Source organism: Tamandua tetradactyla, chromosome 15, assembly GCF_023851605.1.
Source record: "Tamandua tetradactyla isolate mTamTet1 chromosome 15, mTamTet1.pri, whole genome shotgun sequence".
NCBI lineage: Eukaryota > Metazoa > Chordata > Mammalia > Pilosa > Myrmecophagidae > Tamandua > Tamandua tetradactyla.
The window spans coordinates 81,216,330-81,235,222 of NC_135341.1; the positions used below are offsets into that span (position 1 = coordinate 81,216,330).

The following is an 18,893-nucleotide window of genomic DNA, read 5'->3' on the forward strand; positions in this document are numbered from 1 at the left end:
TAGTTTCTATGGTTCTGCCTCTGAAGCCATTTTTCATTCAATTTGTCCCTTTTCTGTACCTTTTAGTCCAGACTTGCAGTGGGTCCATTCATACAGATCTTGCAAAAATTTGTTGATTTTCCGTGTAATACACAAGGATCAAAGCCAACAGACAACAGGACTTTCACAAATCCTTTCGGTATAGCTCCATCTTCAATCCTTGCTTGTTCTGTAATGGCTGGCTGCCTCCATATTTGGTTAAATCCTCATGTGGGGCCCTATTCATTGGAGTCTCACTTTCTAGAAGCCCAGAATTTTCCAGACCATCAATTTATGTTTTTTTTTTTTTGTACTCAAGAGTTCAGTTCTCAACCTATCTCATTCCTTTCACCTTTTTCAATAAGCTTCAAGGACCCAGCTAGGCTGCGTTTTCTGCATTTAGTTTGGAAATTTCCTCAGCTAAACATTCCAGGTTGTTGCCTTTAAATTCTAATTTCCATTGAACAGCAGTACACAATTTTGCAAGATTCTGTGCCACTTTAAATAAGGGACCCCTTCCTTCCAGTTTGCAATAACACATTCCTCATGTCTGTCTGAGACCTTGTTAGAGGTATCTTTGGAGTCCACATTGCTACCCACAATCTTTTCAAAGCATTCTAGGCCTTCCCTATCAACTCCTCACAGATCTTCTGGAATCTTCCCCCATCCATTTAATAGGTGTTCCAACATGTTTGGTCTTTGCAAACTGCAGCAGCACCCCACCTCTCTGGTACAAACATCTGCACTGGTTTGTTAACGCTGCTGGAAAGCAATATACCAGAAATGGAAGCGTTTTTACAAAGAGAATTTAATAGTTACAGCTTTACAGTTCGAAGGCCATGAAAATGTCCAAGTTAGTGCACCAACAAGAGGTTATCTTCACTCAAGAAAGGCTGATGCTGTCCAGAATACTTCTATCAGCTGGGAAGGCATATGGCTGGCATCTGTTGGTCCTTATTCCTGGTTCTGTTGCTTCCAGCTTTTGATGTCAGTGGTTTCTTCTCTAAGCATCTGTAGGCCTTCACTTAGCTCCTCTGGGAAACAACTCTGGGCTCTGGCTTGCTGAGCATCTCATAGGAAGGCACGTGGTGATATCTGTGGGGCTCTGCCTGTTTCTAGGCATATGCTCTCTCTGTTGGCACTCCAAGCATCTCCTAACATCCATGCTCTGTCAGCTCTTTGGCAACTGTTCTCCAGCCGACTGCATTGGCTCTGAGCTTTCTCCAAAATGTTTCTTCTTTTTAAAGTACTGCAGTAGACTAATCAAGGCCCACCCTGAATGGGCGGAGTCACATCTCCATCTTCCCAAAGGCCTTACCCACAATTGGGCATGTCATATTTTAATGGAGATAATCTCACCAAAAAAGTTTCCAACATATCATATTGAGTCAGGATTAAAGGACATGGCTTTTCGGGAGTACACAACACTTTCAAACCAACACAGTTATCTAATTTGTTTGTGTGTAGCTGTTCATAGTGTCCTCTTATAATCCTTTTTGTTTCCTTAGGGATGGTAGTCATATCCTCCCTTCCATTTTTGATTTTAGTTATTTGCATTCTCTGTCTTTCTTTGTCAGTCTACTGAATGATTTGTTAATTTTGTTGATTTTTTGAAAGAACCAATTTTTCATTTTGTTGTTTCTTCTACTTTTTTGTTTTTTTATTTTCTGTCATTTACTCTGCTCTAATCTTTGTTATTTCTTTCCTTCTGCTCACTTCTATTTAATTTTCTCTTCTTTTTTCTAGATCTTTCAGTTGTGAGGTTAAATCTCTGATTTGTGATCTTTCTTCTTGTCTAAAATACGCATTTAGACTATAATTTTTCCTTTTCAGCACTGTCTTTGCTGCATCCCATAAGTTTTGTTATGTTTGCTTTTCATTTTCATTTGCCTCAAGCTATTTCCTAGTTACCCTTGTGATTTTTTCTTTGATGCATTGGTTGTTTAAGAGTGCATTATTTAATAATTTGCACATCTTTGTGAATTTTCTGTTTCTCTTGTTATTGATTTCTAGTTTCATTAAATTGTGGCCAGAGAAGATAGAGTGTATAATTTCAATATTTTTAAATTTATTGGGCCTAGTTTTGTGACCTAACATATGGTCTGTTCTGGAGAATGATTCATGCACTAGAGAATAATGTGCATTCTGCTGCTGTTGGGTGGAGTGGTCTATATATTTCTGTTAGGTCTAGCTGGCTTAGAGTATTATTTAAGTCTCCTATTTCCATACTGATCTCACGTCTAGATGTTCTATCCATTTTCGTAAGTGGTGTATTGAGGTCTCCTACTATTAATGTAGAACTGTCTAATTGTCCCTTCAAATTTGTCAATATTTGCTTCATATATTTAGAGCCTCTGCCATTAGGTGCGTATGTATTTACAATTGTTATGTCTTCTTGTGGAATTGAGATCCTTATCAGTATATAATGACCTTCTTTGTCACTCATAATGGTTTTTAACATAAAGTCTACTTTATCTTATTTTAGTATAGTGAGTTTAGCTCTCTTTTGAAACAGCGTATAATTGTGTCAGTGGATTAAAATCCACTCTGCCAATCTCTCCCTTTTGACTAGACAGTTTAATCCACTTACATTTAAAAGTAACTAATGATAATGCAAGACTTCCTTCTGCCATTTTGCAATTTGGTCTTTGTAAGTCTTGTAACTTTTTTTGTCCCTCAATTCTTCAATTTATACCTATTTTCATTTTTATTTGATTTTTTTGGTATTATACCATTTTGATAGCCTTCTCATTTCTTTCTGTATATAGTTTTCATATGTTTTCTTTATGGTTACCATGGGACTAAAATTTAACATCCCAAATATATAGCAGTCACATTTGATTTGATATCAACTTAAGTTCAGTAGCATACACATACACTGTTCTTACACTGCTCCATCACCCCACCTCCTTGTTGTACTTGTCACATGTAACTTTACATATTTTATATCCCAAACCAAAGATTTAATTACTTTCAATGTATTTACAGTTTAGAACTTATAAGAAGTAAACAGTGGAATTATGTACCAAAAAAATACAATTCAATATTACGGGTGTTAATAATTACCCATGTGGTTGCCTTTATTGGGGGTTTTCTTTATGCCACTTTGATCCGCTGTTTTGTTCCTTTCTTTCAATGTGAAGAATTTGCTTCAGCATTGCTTGTAGGGCATGAATAGCAGTGAAGAATTCCCTCTGATCGTACTTATCTGGGAATGTCTTAATCTGTCCCTCATTTTTAGTGACGGTCTTGCTGGATATAAAGCTCTTGGTTGGCTTCTGTTTTCTTTCAGCACTTTACACATTTTGTTCCACTGCTTTCTGGCCTCCATGGTCTGATGCGAAATTGGCATTTAATCTTATTGGTGCTCTTATATATATAATCTGTTGCTTTTCTCTTGCTCCTGTCAGAATTCTCACCTTGTCCTTGGCATTTGGAAGTTTGACTACTATGTGCCTAGGTGTGGTGCTTTTTTTGAATTTATCCTTTTTGGGGTTTGCTTCACTTCTCAGATGTGCCTATTCATGTGTTTGGTTATTGAAGTTTCCTGCTGTTATTTCTTTGCATTTTCCGTCTGCCCCTTTTACTCTTTCTTCTCCTTCTGGGGCTCCCATGATGCCTGTATTAGTATCTCTGATGGTGTTCCTCAGGTCTCCTAGGCTCTGTTCACTTTTTTTTTCTTTTTTTGCATGGGCAGGCACTGGGGATCAAACCCAGTCTCCGGCATGGCAGGCGAGAACTCTGCCTGCTGAGCCACTGTGGTCTGCCCTAGCATCTGTTCACTTTTGAAATTCTTTTTCCTTTCTGCTTTTCAGTCTCAATCATTTCAATTGTCTTGTCTCTAGTCTCCATTCCTCACTGACTGGCAGAATTCATCATTGAGTAGGTTTAAGAAAGACTCTTAGATGCTTTATTCTCCAAATTCTTTCATGCAGATAATGTCTCTCGTTGGCTTTACATGTATGATTTTTTTATATCATTATGGACTATTCTGTATATTTTTTGGTTGCTGGATGAGTTTGGATCTCAATACAAAAAGTATATTGTATCTTTATAATTCTATCCAGGAATTTTCTGGTACATGGTATTCCCTTTCTATCTGTAAACAGAGCTTTGCTTTTCGTATCAGAGGATTTTCTTGTGTTATATGTCTAATTACATTTTTATTCTGTGTTTCAGCTTGCTTCTTCACGGATTGCCCATGTTGGATTGCCTTTGTCTTCATATCTAATTTCTTTTCACTTAAAAAATCCATATCCTTCTAAGATTTATTTTTGATTATCTTAATTACTGGATTCATTCTTCAGCCATACCTGGATTGTTCATTGATAACTCTCATATATTTATTAGTCTTTAATGTGTGACTTTGGTCTTCAAGTTTTATTAACTTTGTAGTCTCCCTTTGGTCTTATTCTGTCACTCTAGAATTTTCTCTTTATATTCTTGATTATTGATTTCATATTTTTATTAAGTTTCTCTATGGCCCAAATCACTTATAGGAAATTTTCTTCCAGAATTGGTACTTTGTCTATCATTTGCCTGCAATATTCCTCTTGTTATATATTTGCATAATTGCCACCTCTTTTCTTTTTTGTTTTATTCATGTTGATGTGGTAGCTCTGTTTAACTTTCTGCTTTTTCTGGCTGATTGTGTTTGGATTTGCCTCGCCTCTGTCATTGAGATCTTTTTTTCTTCTCAGCTGCAGTTTGAAGCTGGACTATTATAATTTTATGCACTTTTTAATTTTCTTGAGGACACAGGGCAGGAGTTGGGGTGTGGGTGGAGGGGAAGGGTCTGCTGGAGCAATAGGCAGGCTCTGTTGCATGAGCTGGGTGCTTTTTGTTAATGCCCAGTACTGAGCTTATACCTCCTAATCTGGGTGTGTCTGTTTCCTAGGGTGGATACCCACAGGCTTTCATCATCCTCTCAATTCACATGGCCCCTTGAAGGCAATTTTCATGCTTCTATGGAGGCTCTGAAATTCGATTTTGAGTAGTAGGGACGTTTATCTTCAGAGTTTCACCGTGATAGTGACCTGTCTCACCTCCCAGTCTTCGCTCCAGACCAGAGGTTGTAGGAGAGAAGTCTAAGGACTTTTTTGACTCACTTCTTTCCCCAGTTTGGTTCCTGGGAGCTGAAGGCAATGTTAGGAGCTGTACAGAGCCCCATCACAAACTTGATTCATTTCCTGGTCGCTCTTTTTGAAGTTTATAAATGTTTGAATTAATGTTGGTGAAGTTTTTGCTGTTATTATTATCATTTGCTAATTTTTTATTATTTCATCAGGCATTGAGGGAATAAGGCTATCTGGCTTCTATTTGTCATCTTTGTTCTGACATACTTTATTTTTATATAGTCATAAATATTACATGCTTCCTTTGAGATTTTGAAGAGGTAACATAACGCTTTTTTTTAAAAGTACTTTGTTTTTGTAGAAAGCTTAGGAAAGACTCTTTTATTTCTTTGAGTCTGACAACTTCCCAGAGATAGTCAAGAATGGCAATTAGCTAAGAATAAAAACAAAAACACAAAATAGCATCAGCTAAAAAACAATATTAAACAAAGCAAATAAACATCCTATGTCTTTTATCAAATTCCAGTATTGAGCCCAGGGTCAAAATTTTCATGCAGATGATATTATTTAGTCGGAGATGGGTAACCACTTCATTTTTCAGATATGTAAAATGAGATTCAGAGACTTTGTCACCTGCTCTAAGTCACACAGCTAATAACCATGAATGTGATGATTTCAGGACAGACCTGTGTTGCTCCAAATCTACATTTCCCTTCCAGTATTCTTGCAGAAAGGGGCCTACCAGAATCCTCTTTGATTTTGTGAGAGGGAGCGCTGAGGGGAGCAAAAGCTTCAAGACAGAAGACAGCATTAGATAAAACTCAATCTGTTAGTAAAACATACCTCATTTATGATAGGTCTCCAAGAGATAGGCTCCCCTCAAAAATTTAACATGTAGTCAGCTTTTAGTTTGGGCATCCAGAAGGAGGTCTAACAGAATTATAGAGAGGAGGGACTTAGGATTGTTCACACTAGTTGTAGGAAACTTTATCAATCACCTATTACTGTGCAATAAATTACCCCAACCACTGTGCCTTCCGGTAGCAATCGTTTATTCTCGCTCATGTTCCTGTGAGGGATTGAGGGTTGGCTAATCTAGGCTAGGCTCTGCTAGACTTGACTCCAGGTTGCAGGTTGGGTCCAGATTTGCTCCAGATATCATTCATTCTCCTTGCATTAGTGAACTGCCTAGAGTCCATTCTTCTTTTAGTAATGATAGAGGTGCAAGGGAGCACTCTCATGCAAGCACACACATATTGTGTTTTGCTTGTGCCATGTTTGCTGATATCCCATTGTTCAAAGCCAGTCTTGTGGCTGAGCTCAGGTCAAGGTCCTCCAGTGGGAGGGATTAAAAAATTACTTGGCAGAGACATCCATGCAAGGAGGGCTGAAATTTGGGGCCAATAATTCAATCTAGGAAGACGACTTCTTAAAAGCAGATAAGAAAAACAGCACGAAATTTCTGAGAACTAAAGGCACTTAAACTGAGGAAGGTTCTGTCTTGTTTGGGGGAATTATCTCTGGGAAAGCAAATGTAGGTTCTGGGCGTAGCACAGGAACCCCATAAATGAAACCTGAATTTGAGTGATGAGAACAGGAATGTGATCTTGAGTAAAAGTCAGAAATGACCCTTTGTCTTGGGGCCCTATTTAACTCATGCACTATTTTGCCAGGCTGCAAGCTTTTGAGAACAGGGATTATTTCTTTTTCTTTGCTATTTCACTGGTACTTGACTTACTGCTTGGCATGTAGTAGGTATCCCACAGCTCTTGATTGCATCAATGAATGAGTAAATGACTGAATGAATGAATATGGAAGCTACATTTCAGGGAAAATTTAGACTGTTGCTTTTTTCTAGGGCTTGAATAAAAGATCTTGAATTGGGCAATAGCAGGTTGGTCTGATCCAAAATTCAGTATAAAAATGGTTCAAAATATAACTCCACTGTCAGATCGGAGACCTCACAATTTGCTGAGCATTAATTAATAATCACCCCTGGAGAAAATACCTGGGGAAGGCATAGCCTCAAATTAATCCAAAGAACAGTTAAAATGAGTGCTTATTGGGAAGAAATGGACCCAAGCACATTTGCAGATTGAAGAAAGAAACATAGAGGGACCTTCCTTCACAAGCCAGATGGTGCTCCTTAACTGGTTGACCCTGAATTCAGAAGTGACTGTAGTTGAGCAGACTTGCTCTCTTTCAAGGCTGAAGGAGGCCTGGATGCTACGGTTTGCAATTACCTCCCAGTTGAGCCTTTATGTGGTGACATAGCTGGCAGAGCTGAAGCTACTGCAATATTTCCTGTATTGATCTGGAATTGCCTCAAATCACATTATTTTGTGGATGTAAAGGCATAATGCTGGTAAAACCAATATTTAGACCCTGAAAACTTTTTTTGTATTAGGTGATGGTGTAGTAGGCTATGGGAAGTTAAAACAAAATCTGCTTCCCACTCACACTTTCAAATATCGTTGGTGGTGATCTAACTTAGCCTAGCTTTTTGGAGAGCAGATTATCTATCTATCTATCTATCTATCTATCTATCTATCTATCTATCTATCTATCTATCTATCATCTATCTATCTATCTATCTATCTATCTATCTATCTATCTATCTATCTATCTATCTATCTATCTATCTATCTATCTATCTTTACGTGCTTTGAAGGGGTTTGTAAATAAAGGTACCAGGCTAATAACAGAGGCAGTCTCTGGGTTATAGGTGAAATTGCAGGAACTTTCACTTCCTCCTCAATGTACTTTTTTTTTTTTTTTTAACTATAAGAGTTGACAACTTTATTTGCACATTTCATAATACAAATGAAAATTACTTTTTTTGGGGGGGGAAGTCCCTTTACTCCCTTTAACACTATGCTGTCTTTGACAGGAAGGGGGAACAAATCTTCCTTGTCATGCTGTTAGAAAACACCCAAGGCCACAGCACCATATCTCCTGGTGAAGGAGAACAGGTAACACACAGCTGATTCCGAGAGGCCCCCCTCTAACCTCATCTGTCTGGTTGGGTCATTCCTGGCCGAGCGGGCAGCATGGTGGGACGGGCAGGAGGGCTCATCCCCGGGTGTCCAGGCATTGTGGGCATGTGGCCCTCCATGGGTGACCTCATCCCAGGAGAAGGAGAACCCATCACTGGTATCATGGGGGCCCCACATTTAGTGCTGGCATTATTCCAGGGCGAGGAGGGCTGGGGACACTCGGGGAAGGTGGGGTCACCGCCCCTGCAGGAGGAAGAGCAGAAAGTGGAGTGGGGGCATCTCTCCTTGTTGAAATGCGGCCATTGTTTTGTTAGTCGGGCTCTGAACCTGCTGGTGCATCCCTTTCTGGTCTCTCACATCCCCTTCGTGTTTCTTTCCCTCTGCGGTGTGTCTTTCTCACGGATGGAGGGTTATGGGTGAGGTGTGTATCGCGGGAGTCACGATCAAATCTGGGCATGTTGCTTTGCAGGCTGTTGGTCGCGCAGTCCTCAATATACTTTTTATATTATTTGAAATTTCTTTACCAAGCATGTTATAATTTTAAAAATTCTTTTTTATTGCAATACCTTCATGCACCACACAGCCTTCCAAAGTATATAATCAGTGGCTCACAATATCATCGCATAGTTGTGTATTCATTGATCATTTTTAGGACATCTGCATCTCTCCAGGAAAAGAAATAAATAGAAAAAAGAAAAACCCTGTACATCCCATGCCCCTTACCCCTCCCTCTCACGGAACACTAGTATTTCCATCTCCTCAATTTTGTTTACCCCCCCCCCCATTATTTATTTATTTAGTCCTTATTTTTAAACTCATCTGTCTACACCCTGGATAAAGGGAGCATGCTATAATTTGATAGTAATCTAATAGTTGACCAGAAGGGTCAGAAAAACTGGGGACTGAGTATTGAGGGGTCAGTAGTTGCAGGGACTGATGGAGGGTCTCTGCTGCCTGAGGGCAGGGTCTCAGCACCCGGTGCACAGCCAGGGGTCAATGAAAGTAAGAACAGCTTTGGAAAAGATCACTGCTAGCTAACACACCCGTGGCTGTGAACCTGCAGGCTGGCCTGCGTGGAGTCTGGTGCAGTGTGGAGAGAGCTTTGAGGAAGTTGCCCTGCAGCCGGCGTGCAGGGTGTCAGGAGAAGGAGAATGGCTGTGAATCTCTGGTGCCTGGCATGTTCAAAAAAAGAAGGGAGTAGAACCTGGGCGGGCAGGAATGAAAACTTGAAATGTTTCTGTGGCTTATTTTCCTGTTCTAATTTTCTGAAGTTCTATCCCTTCACAAACCACAGAGGCATCCGTACTCGTCAGTAAGACTGATGCTTGTCAAGGAAACCCGCAGTCAGCCCAAATGTGAGATGGTTTAATCCTCTAATTATAGATGACTCCACTAGCAACAGGCACTCGGAGCCCCAGCCAGGATCACAAGAGACACAATCCTGGCTCCCCCAGGTAAATCCTGCGATTACCCAGCACAGGGGAAAGGGGGGATCTGAAGGGTGCTTTATTGGAAGCCCACATGGGCACAGGCTTTCTGAAGCCTGGCTTCACAGGCCCCTCGTGGTGCTGTGAGCTCAGTCTTCTCATCTCCATGCGACCTGGGGCATGCCGCTTAGCCTGCCAAGGGATTTGCAGTGTGAGCTGCAATTAATGGCACTCCCATTTTCAACTCTGAATATTTGATGCAGCATATATAGCACATGTGGACTGTGGGGTTCAGATCTGCTCTACCACCTACCAGCTTTGGAAAACTTACTTTCGGTGCCTTGTTTTACTCATCTGAAAAATGATGATAACAGCCTCGTCTGATTGCTGTAAACCACCTGTCATTCATTCGTTCACTTAACAAATGATTTCTGTGTGTGCCATGCCTCAGGCACCAGGCTGGGTGCTGGACGTAAACTGGGGCTCGAGCTTGCCTCCTTTGTGGGGGAAACAGGTGATAAATGAGTAAACTAATGAACTTACATGATAGTGAGTTGTGTCAGGTGTTTCAAAGAAAAGAAACAGGGTGCTGTGAGGAGGCGGGTTGACCATGTGGCATTGCATGGGATGACTACACCGTACACAATTTGAATGTTGAGGGACATCCTTCATCCATTTATTTGGCTGTGATTATGAACTGTGCTGCAATGAACATTCTTATATGCACGTGTTCTGTTGTTGCCCCTGGCAATCCGACCACTCAGTACCAAAATAGGGGAGCGGGAGCAGTGCAGTCTTGGTGGATGCAATGTATAGAATTTAAAGTAATAATAAAATCCACAAAAAATGTCAGTAATTACAAACAATACTTCTCCCTACACCCAAGAAATATTTTGTTGGTTAAGTTCTGAAAAAATTGCTGAGGGTCCTGTTGAATTTTAATAATATATATGGAAGCTTCAAATTGGCACATTAAAAAAACATTATATTCTATGTACATGTTAATGTGGAGAATTCTCAGTTATAGAGGGAGCTCTTGACACATTTGGACTCAGCTACACACGTTGTTTTGAGAGTAAGTTCAGACTCCACTGAAGGTGCTCGCTTTAGGTGCACGTCATATACCCAGTTTTGTGTGTTTAACTGGTTGTTTAAAAATTAGTAAATTTTAAAAATATTTTGACTGTAAAGACTTTGAAAGTTGCTGTAATCAATCCCAAGGAAACAAAGTTATGAGTGATATTGGAATTTCTGGAATTTATTGTGAAATAAAATTTTCATGACTGTAGCTAAGCTTAATATTGTCTTTAAGGCTTTTCCTAACTGCCTATCTATTTCTTCATGTGAAAGATATTTCAAAATTAAAATTAATAAAATATTTTTCCTCAACTTTGAAGACAGATTGATGAATGTGGCTATACAGTCTATGAGATGAGCATGCAGATGTGAAAAAGATCAATTTTGATGAAGTCGTTGAGAAATTTGAAGACATTTGGACTCAAAAATAGAAATGATAGTATTCATATGAATTACTATGACAGATCATTATGTAAGCATGAGTATTTTTCCCTGTAGAAATACATTAAGGCATCTGAAGAGTAGTAATCATAATTAATTATAATTAATTATATTAAATATATTAATCATAACACATAACTATTAATTTTGCTGTAATATTTATTTTATTTAAAAATTGTGTGTGTTTACATACATATGAAGTTCAATAAAAAAAATTTCCATTGTTTGTTTACTTTTATGACCAGTATTATTATATGTTTGACTGCATATTATTACTGAAAAAAATTTTTTTGACTAGAAGACGAGGATTTAAGAAGGATGTGCTCTGGGTGTCAAATATGTCAGGTTTGCCATTTTGTCCATTTCATGTATGTGCTCAAATTTATAGGCACCAACTTGCTCATAATTTTTGCGTTTCTGTTTAATGTCTTCAGCATCTGAGCCGATTTTCTTTTCATCCTTGATTGTTGGTTATCTGCGCTGTCTCTTGTTTTAAAGAAACAGCTTTGGCCTTTTGTCACTGTCTCTTTTATGTTGATTTTCTGTTTCTTTGATTTTCACTATTCCTTCTCTTCTAGTTCTCGTTCTCTTCTCCCCTAACTTCCTGGGATAGATGCTTACTTCATCAATTTTCTTCTTTACTAACAAGGGCATTTTTAAAGCTAATATTTCTTGCAGGTTTTGGTGTATAACATTTTCAATGTAATTTCACTCTAGTGGTTTTAAAAATTCCATTGTTACTTCGTTGACCTATGATTATCAGCAAATATATTTCCTAATTTCCAAATATCTGAGAATTAAAAAATTTTCTTTTAATATTGTTTCTGGTTTAATTGTTTCGTAGTCAGAGAACTTACTCTGAGCTCAGTCCACAGAAGTTTGTTGAAATTTGCTTTATAGTCCATTACATTGTCTATTTTGTGAATGTTTGTGTATGTTTGCAAAAAATTATATATTCTGTAGTTGTTGGACGTAGTGTTCTATATATAGCTTTTGATGAAGTTTGTTAATCTTGTTTTTCAAATCTTCTTCATTCTTACTGATTTTATTAATATATTTTAGCAATCACTCAAAGAGCTGTGGACATTTACTTCTTCATCCAAATAGTGAATATTTGTTTCTCTAAATGTTATGTTATTTTTTTGAATTGTATATTTTAGGCCATATTATTAAATGCTTATATATTTAAAATTGTTTTGTTTTCCTCATAAATTAAACCTTTTCATTACTATGAAGAGTTCTTCATCTCTAGGAATATTTTTTGCCTTAAATTCCATTTTGTTTGACATTAGTACAGCTACACCAGTTTTTGTCTTATTAATATTTGCATGCTATACTTTTTATATTCTTTTACTTTCAAATTTTCAATATCCTTCTGTCTGATGTCTTTTGAAAGTAGTATATAATTGAATTTAGTATTTTTTCTAACTTCTTTTTTTCCCTTAGTTGAAGCAGTTAATCGGTTTATGTTAATCATAATTACTGATATATTTGGAAATTTTGTGCTGTACACTTTCTGAATCTATTTTGTGTTTGGTTTTTCCCCTTTTATTGTATTTATTATTTTTTAATTTCACTCTCCCTCTCAGTTTGCTTGGAAATGTAATGTTTTATTTATATTCATTTTTAAGTTACTCTGGAAATTACAGAATGCATATCTAAATAATAAAGGAAAAAAGTTGAAAAATAACTATTACCTATTTTCCAAATAATGCAAAAAATTTAGGGTACTATTCTGATTATCTGGCAATAATATATATATTTTTATTTTTAACCCTATTAGTCATTATTATCACTGTTTTATACAATCAGTGCTTGTTCTAGTTTTCTAGCTGCCAGAATACAATATACCAGAAATGGAATGGCTTTTAAAAAGGGGAATTTAATAAATTGCTAGCTTACAGTTCTAAGGCTGAGAAAATGTCCAAATTAAAGCAAGTCTATAGAAATGTCCAATCTAAGGCATCCAGGGAAAGATACCTTGGTTCAAGAAGGCCAATGAAGTTCAATGTTTCTCTCTCAGCTGGAAGGGCACATGGCGAACATGGTGATGTCTGCTGGCTTTCTCATGGCTCTGCAAAAAGGACTCTCTCCAAAGTATTTCCTCTTTTAAAAGGATTCTAGTAAGCAACTCCACCTTCAATGGATGGAGACACACCTCTATGGAAATCATCTAATTAAAAGTTACCACCTACAATTGGGTGGGTCACATCTCCACGGGAACAATCAAAATGCTCCCACCCAGCAATATCGAATGAGGATTAAAGAACATGACTTTTCTGGGGTTCACCATAGATTCAAACCAGTACAGTGCTTATTTACAATTCCCCATGTATTTCTACTTTACACTATCCTGCACCTCAAAGCTTCCATCTGGGATCACTGTTCATAGTATATCACTTAGAATTTTTTCAGTGATGATCTGCTTCTAATGAACACTTTCCGTAGGTGTTTGTCTAAAGATGTCTTTATTTTATCATCTGTCTTCAAATACATTTTTGTGGATTATGGAATTCTACAGTGCAGTTATTTTCTTTCACAACTTTGAAAAGATCACTTAGTTGTCTTCTAGCTTTCATTGTTGTTCAGAAGTCAGATGCAAGTCATTTGGAGATAATCTTTCTATTTTTGTTGGTCACACTTAAGATTATCTCTTTATCCTTGGCATTCTTAAATTTTTCCATGATTTGTCTAGGGGGTGAATTTCTTGTTATTTATTCTGTTTAGGATTCTCTGAACTTCTTGTATATATGGAATACTATCTTTAACCGATTAGTTTTGAAAATTCTTAGTCATTTTCTCTTCACAAATTACCTCTTTCCCTTTCACTCCCTTCTCTTCTGAATTTTTAATTTTTGTTATTATATTTTTCATTTCTAGAAGTCCTATTCAGTATTACAGCTATCATATGTTTTTACAGTCTTATGTTTCCTGCAGATATTTTCAAGTTTGTCATTTATATTATTTCTATTTTTAACCATGATAACTATAGCAGGTATTGTCATTTTAAAAATTGTCTGACAGTTGCAAAATTGAAGCCTGCATGGCTCTGTTTCTATTTTCTGTGGTTTCTTTTAGTTCTTGTTCATATTATGTTGTATTCTTAATATGCCTGGTAATCTCCGATGACTGGCTGGCCATTGCTTTTCAAACATAATATGTGGGGGGTCTTCCAAGGGCTAGAATGGAGGTGCTTTCGTCCAGAGAAGTTTAGTGCATGCTTCTGCAGGATGGCTAGGTGTCTTACCCTTTGGTCTCATTGCAAACCAAGCTCAGGGATTGAGGGTCTTTGGCACATCCAAGCAATGGGTCATTGGATACCAAATGTGCATGAGCACCTGTAGCAGATACTGTTGGTGCCTCACAAAAATTCCCTCCAATTCCTTTTATTAGTTCTGTTTGTTTCTCCCCCAGCATTTATATGGTTTGCTCAAATATCTGGTACCTGCAGTGTTCTTCAGAGGATTGCCTTTGAACCACTAGATCCATCCTGCATGCTGAGATAGCTGGACGTGTCTGGGAGCATATCCCTTTGGGGCAGCAAAACCCAGCTCCCTTGCCTGGAGGTGATACAAACCGTGACATGCAATTTATGCTTTACATTTCCTAGCAGGATCAGGCTGAAGCTGCGACTTCACCTGAGTTACCATCCTACTTTGGCTTCTTCTTTTTCTCTTTGCTGCTTCACTTAATCACTCTTTTTTTCCCTGAGAGTATTTTCTTAACAAGCCACTTGCCCTTGAATTTTTGACTCAGGGACTACTTCTTGAAGAACGTGATTGAAGATAAAGCTTGCCAAGACTACAACCCACCAAAGATGGTCTCTTTGCTTTTACTTCTTTAGATCTTCTTAATAGGGCAACCCTTTCCACCATTCTCAGGAGGCATGACTAGATCAGATTCTCTCTCTTTTCTTCTTTGTTAGTCTAGCTAAGGGACTGTTCTAGTTTGCTAGCTGCTGGAATGCAATATACCAGAAACAGAATGGTTTTTAAAAAGGGGAATTTAATAAGTTGCTAGTATACAGTTCTAAGGCCAAGAAAATGTCCCAATTAAAGCAAGTCTATAGAAATGTCTAATCAAAGGCATCCATCCAGGGAAAGATACCTTGGTTCAAGAAGGCTGATGAAGTTCAGGGTTTCTCTCTCAAGTGAGAAGGCCCATGGCAAATACAGTCAGGGCTTCTCTCTCATCTGGAAGGGCACATGGCAAACATGGCATCATCTGCTAGCTTTCTCTCCTGGCTTCTAGTTTCATGAAGCTCCCCGGGAGGCGTCTTCCTTCTTCATCTCCAAAGGTCGCTGGCCCGTGAACTCTCTGCTTCGTGGTACTGCACCATTCTCTGTTCTCTCCAAATCTCTTTCATTCTCCAAAATGTTTCCTCTTTTATAGGACTCCAGAAACTTATTAAGACCCACCCAAATGGGTGGAGACATGTCGTCACCTAATCCAGCTTAACAACCATTCTTGATTAAATCACATCTCCAGGGAGATGATCTGATTACAGTTTCAAATACACAATATTGAATAGGGATTATTCTGCCTTTATGAAATGGGATTTAGATTAAAACATGGCTTTTCTGGGGGATATACATCCTTTCAAACAGTGTTCAAAAGCAGTAGCCTTTGGCCATGGCTCTGAGCCTGTTAGGACAGCTAGGTGGAGGGCTGTAGAGCCCTCACTCAGTCATCCAAAAGTGTCATATATATAATGTCAGCCATTCACATATTTGGAAATATATGAGCCTGTAACCAAATCTGACTGGGTCCTGCTCTCGCTTGTTAGAGTGTAGCTGGGTTAAGTAGCTTTCTCCTCTAAGGCCCTTGGTTTCTTCACCACACAATAAGCGTTCTTAATCTTTTAGATCCAAATTCAAAAATTTAAAATCTTTTAAATTGTCTGCAAAATCGTTTTGGATATTGGTGTTGTAAAATTTTCTTGAGAGAGAATTCCCGACTTTTATACGATTCACAATTTGGGTTTTGTGACTTCAGACTTAAACTGTAGATTCTAGACTCTGCATTCTCCATCTCTAGGTGTCAATTAGCTTGCAACACATCCACAAAAGTATTGGAAATTTATAGCAATGTCAGAGCCCCTTTTTCCTATATAATGTTCAGTGTGTTTTAAAAAAAATTTTATTAGTGTTTCATTTTTGGTAAGTTTTCCAGAGAGTGGGTCCCAGAAAAAGCCAGAGTGCTTGGGCAGCACAGACAGACCAGTTCTGGCCAGAGTGGTGGTGAAAGCGGTACCTCATTGGCTTTTTATAGTATACAGGGAAAAAAATGTGAAAAAGTAGAGATTATGAATAGTCAGGAGAGTCCAAAATTTGTATAATATTTGGGAAAGAGTATGGGTTTTCTCCAAAGTCCAAAAATCTTGGCTAGAACTCTGATGGGTGCTGTGTCCACCTTCACCCATCTGGTAAGGGGCAGCCCAGGGTGAACATATCAGGGCAATGAAAGGCATCTGGTTAAGAAAACATACTCAGTATGATGCAAATGCAGCTCTAACCACAGTCTGGGCTTTCTGAGCTAACGGTTTGGGTTTCATTTTGGGTTTGCTGCTGAATTCTTCACTCAGATATGGTTGATACAGTCAACTTTAGGAAAGTGGGTATCTTTTATTTGGAATTCTAAAATCTTCTCAAAGTGGGTGGATCCTTGAAGAATCACTCTGAATTTTCCTTTCCTCTCTAAGCTCCTCCTTTGACTGACTACAAGACTGAGGGGGAGGGGAAGGAGGAGAGCGATAAAGACAGAGAGAGGAGGGTGGGGGAGAGAGAGAGAGAGAGAGAAAGGGAAGAGGGAGGGAGGGGGGAGGCAGAGAGAGAGAGGGAGCACATGAAAAAGCACACTCAGTTATCAAGAGGTTTGGACCATGGCCGATTTGAAATATTACTAACCTTGCATTTTCAAATTTGATGCACAACAACCAAGATGCTAATACTTTCCTTAGTTTAGAAAAAAAATCCTTTCACCCATCTCTTCTAGCCGAAGATTAGGAGAGAGGCTTTAAGAAGATTTAAAAAAAAAAAAAACCAACTTCTGAGCAGCGGAAAAAATGGTTTGTGATTCAGGGGCTTCGGGCAATTCATCATGGAAATTGGGTTTCTTAGCAGACATCGTGTGAATCCTTTCGTCCCTGTCAACTTTTTAATACATTACATTGAGAATGTAAATCGTGTTGGTGAGGGGGAGCTAAGAAAAAAAGGGAGCGAGAGAAAAGAGAAAGCTTCCTCATTTTGGATTTAGAAAGGAGGAAGCAGGAGGCCTGTAATTCATATGAACAAATAATAAAAAATCCATATAAATATATAGATATGCCAGTATATCTGGGAAGGAAGTGGGGAGAAGTGAGTGAGACAGAGTGAAATTGAAATCAATTTATCATTTAAAAGGGTATTTAATGGGTGTTCCTTATAATTTATTTTTATTTCCTTTACTTTTTATTCCTTCATGTTTGTTTCTTTAGACGTATGAACCGACTTATTCCCCTCCAAAAACAGAAGACAAAAGCTGAGGTCAGGGGTTCCATGACTGAGGAAAAGAGAAGAGAACAGAATCTAATGCCTCATTGATAGAGAATGTGGGTGAGAGGGCCGGAGCTTCTGCTCTATCTCTGTCACCTATCTAGGATTAGATGGAGCCCCTTGGCTAGCCTCCCTACTACACGAAGTTTGCCCAATATCATTTCAAACATCTCTTTCTAAAAATGTTTCATTTCTTCTAACTCAATGTCCACTCCACTAAAGACTGTTGAAAATGAGATCGGTTGGTATATTGTTTGCTGGCTCTGTAGAAAGCTCTTCTGCTCTTCATTATAATTCACAGTCGTTTTACCCCCCACAATGGTTTCTTGCCAAAATTTGTGGCCAATGGCCTTTTGCTTTCTAGCTTTCCTGGGAGATGCCATGTCTCTCTGGTCCTGTGGAACTTGGATAAGTTTCAGTCCAAGGAACTTCCTCAGTGGATGCAAGAGAACAGTTGCATTGGGTACTACCTGAGCAGACACCAGGGAAGGTCTTCTAGGCCATTTTCCTGTTTGGGGGAAAGAGAAAGGAAGTGAAGACTGATTCTGTGTCTTTCTTCCTATGCCTTTAGGACCCAGTTCAGTCTCACACATACAGGCAATCAATGCATTGTTTAACCAACAGCTTAGTCTGTTGGAATGGAGTTGAAGAGTGGCTCCCTCTTGACTTTTTTTTGTACAATTAGTTAGAAAGGTAGAGGCATGGGCCTGGAATTTCACTTTTGTTTTAGGCTTCACATATTTTCAACTAATATCCCAGTAGAAGTTCATCAGCTGCTCTGCACTCTGTCCTGCTCTATCAGTATAGATTGTCCCTCAGCTGCTGAAGGTTATTGTCCTCGGATTTCCTTTTCTCTTATTTCTGGGCTGGGTTCTATTCTTCCCTGGATTCTCATGACTTCTTTTTTCCTTTTTTTAAACTTTTAATTTTGAAATATTTTAAAATGTGTAGGACAGTTACAAAAATTATACAACCACACACAGAGACCACCAACATATCCTTACCTATAAATCCATCAGTTTATCTATTTATCAATCCATTTTATGAACACTTGAATATAGGTTGTGTATATCATGATCCTTGAATGTGCAATATTGCCATGTACATTTCCCAAGAACAGGAATATTCACTTATGTAACCACCTTAAGTATGTTATCAAAAAATTTAACATTGATATAAAACTTACAGTCTATATTCCAATGGTTTCATATGCCCCCCCCAAATGTCCTTTTGGGGTCTTTCTCCTCCATTACTAGATCTTTTTGAGGCTCATGTATTGCATTTAATTGTCACAGCATCTTTAGTTCCTCACAGTTTTTTTACATA

The 18,893-nt window shown here is 38.4% G+C and overlaps 2 long non-coding RNA genes and 1 pseudogene across 2 annotated transcripts in view; 2 read left to right on the forward strand and 1 right to left on the reverse strand.

Annotated features, from left to right (window-relative positions):
- Nucleotides 1–10,991, forward strand: part of LOC143658080 (uncharacterized) — a 50,935-nt gene extending 39,944 nt beyond the window's left edge. The window contains exons 2-4 of the long non-coding RNA XR_013163114.1: nt 7,984–8,065; nt 9,473–9,543; nt 10,914–10,991. This is a non-coding gene — a long non-coding RNA (uncharacterized LOC143658080). The remainder of the gene's footprint in view (nt 1–7,983; nt 8,066–9,472; nt 9,544–10,913) is intronic.
- LOC143658081 (uncharacterized) overlaps nt 1–18,893 on the forward strand; it is a 144,804-nt gene that overhangs the window by 46,240 nt on the left and 79,671 nt on the right. The gene's annotated exons all lie outside the window — the stretch shown is intronic.
- LOC143658079 (U1 small nuclear ribonucleoprotein C pseudogene) lies at nt 8,104–8,546 on the reverse strand (annotated as a pseudogene).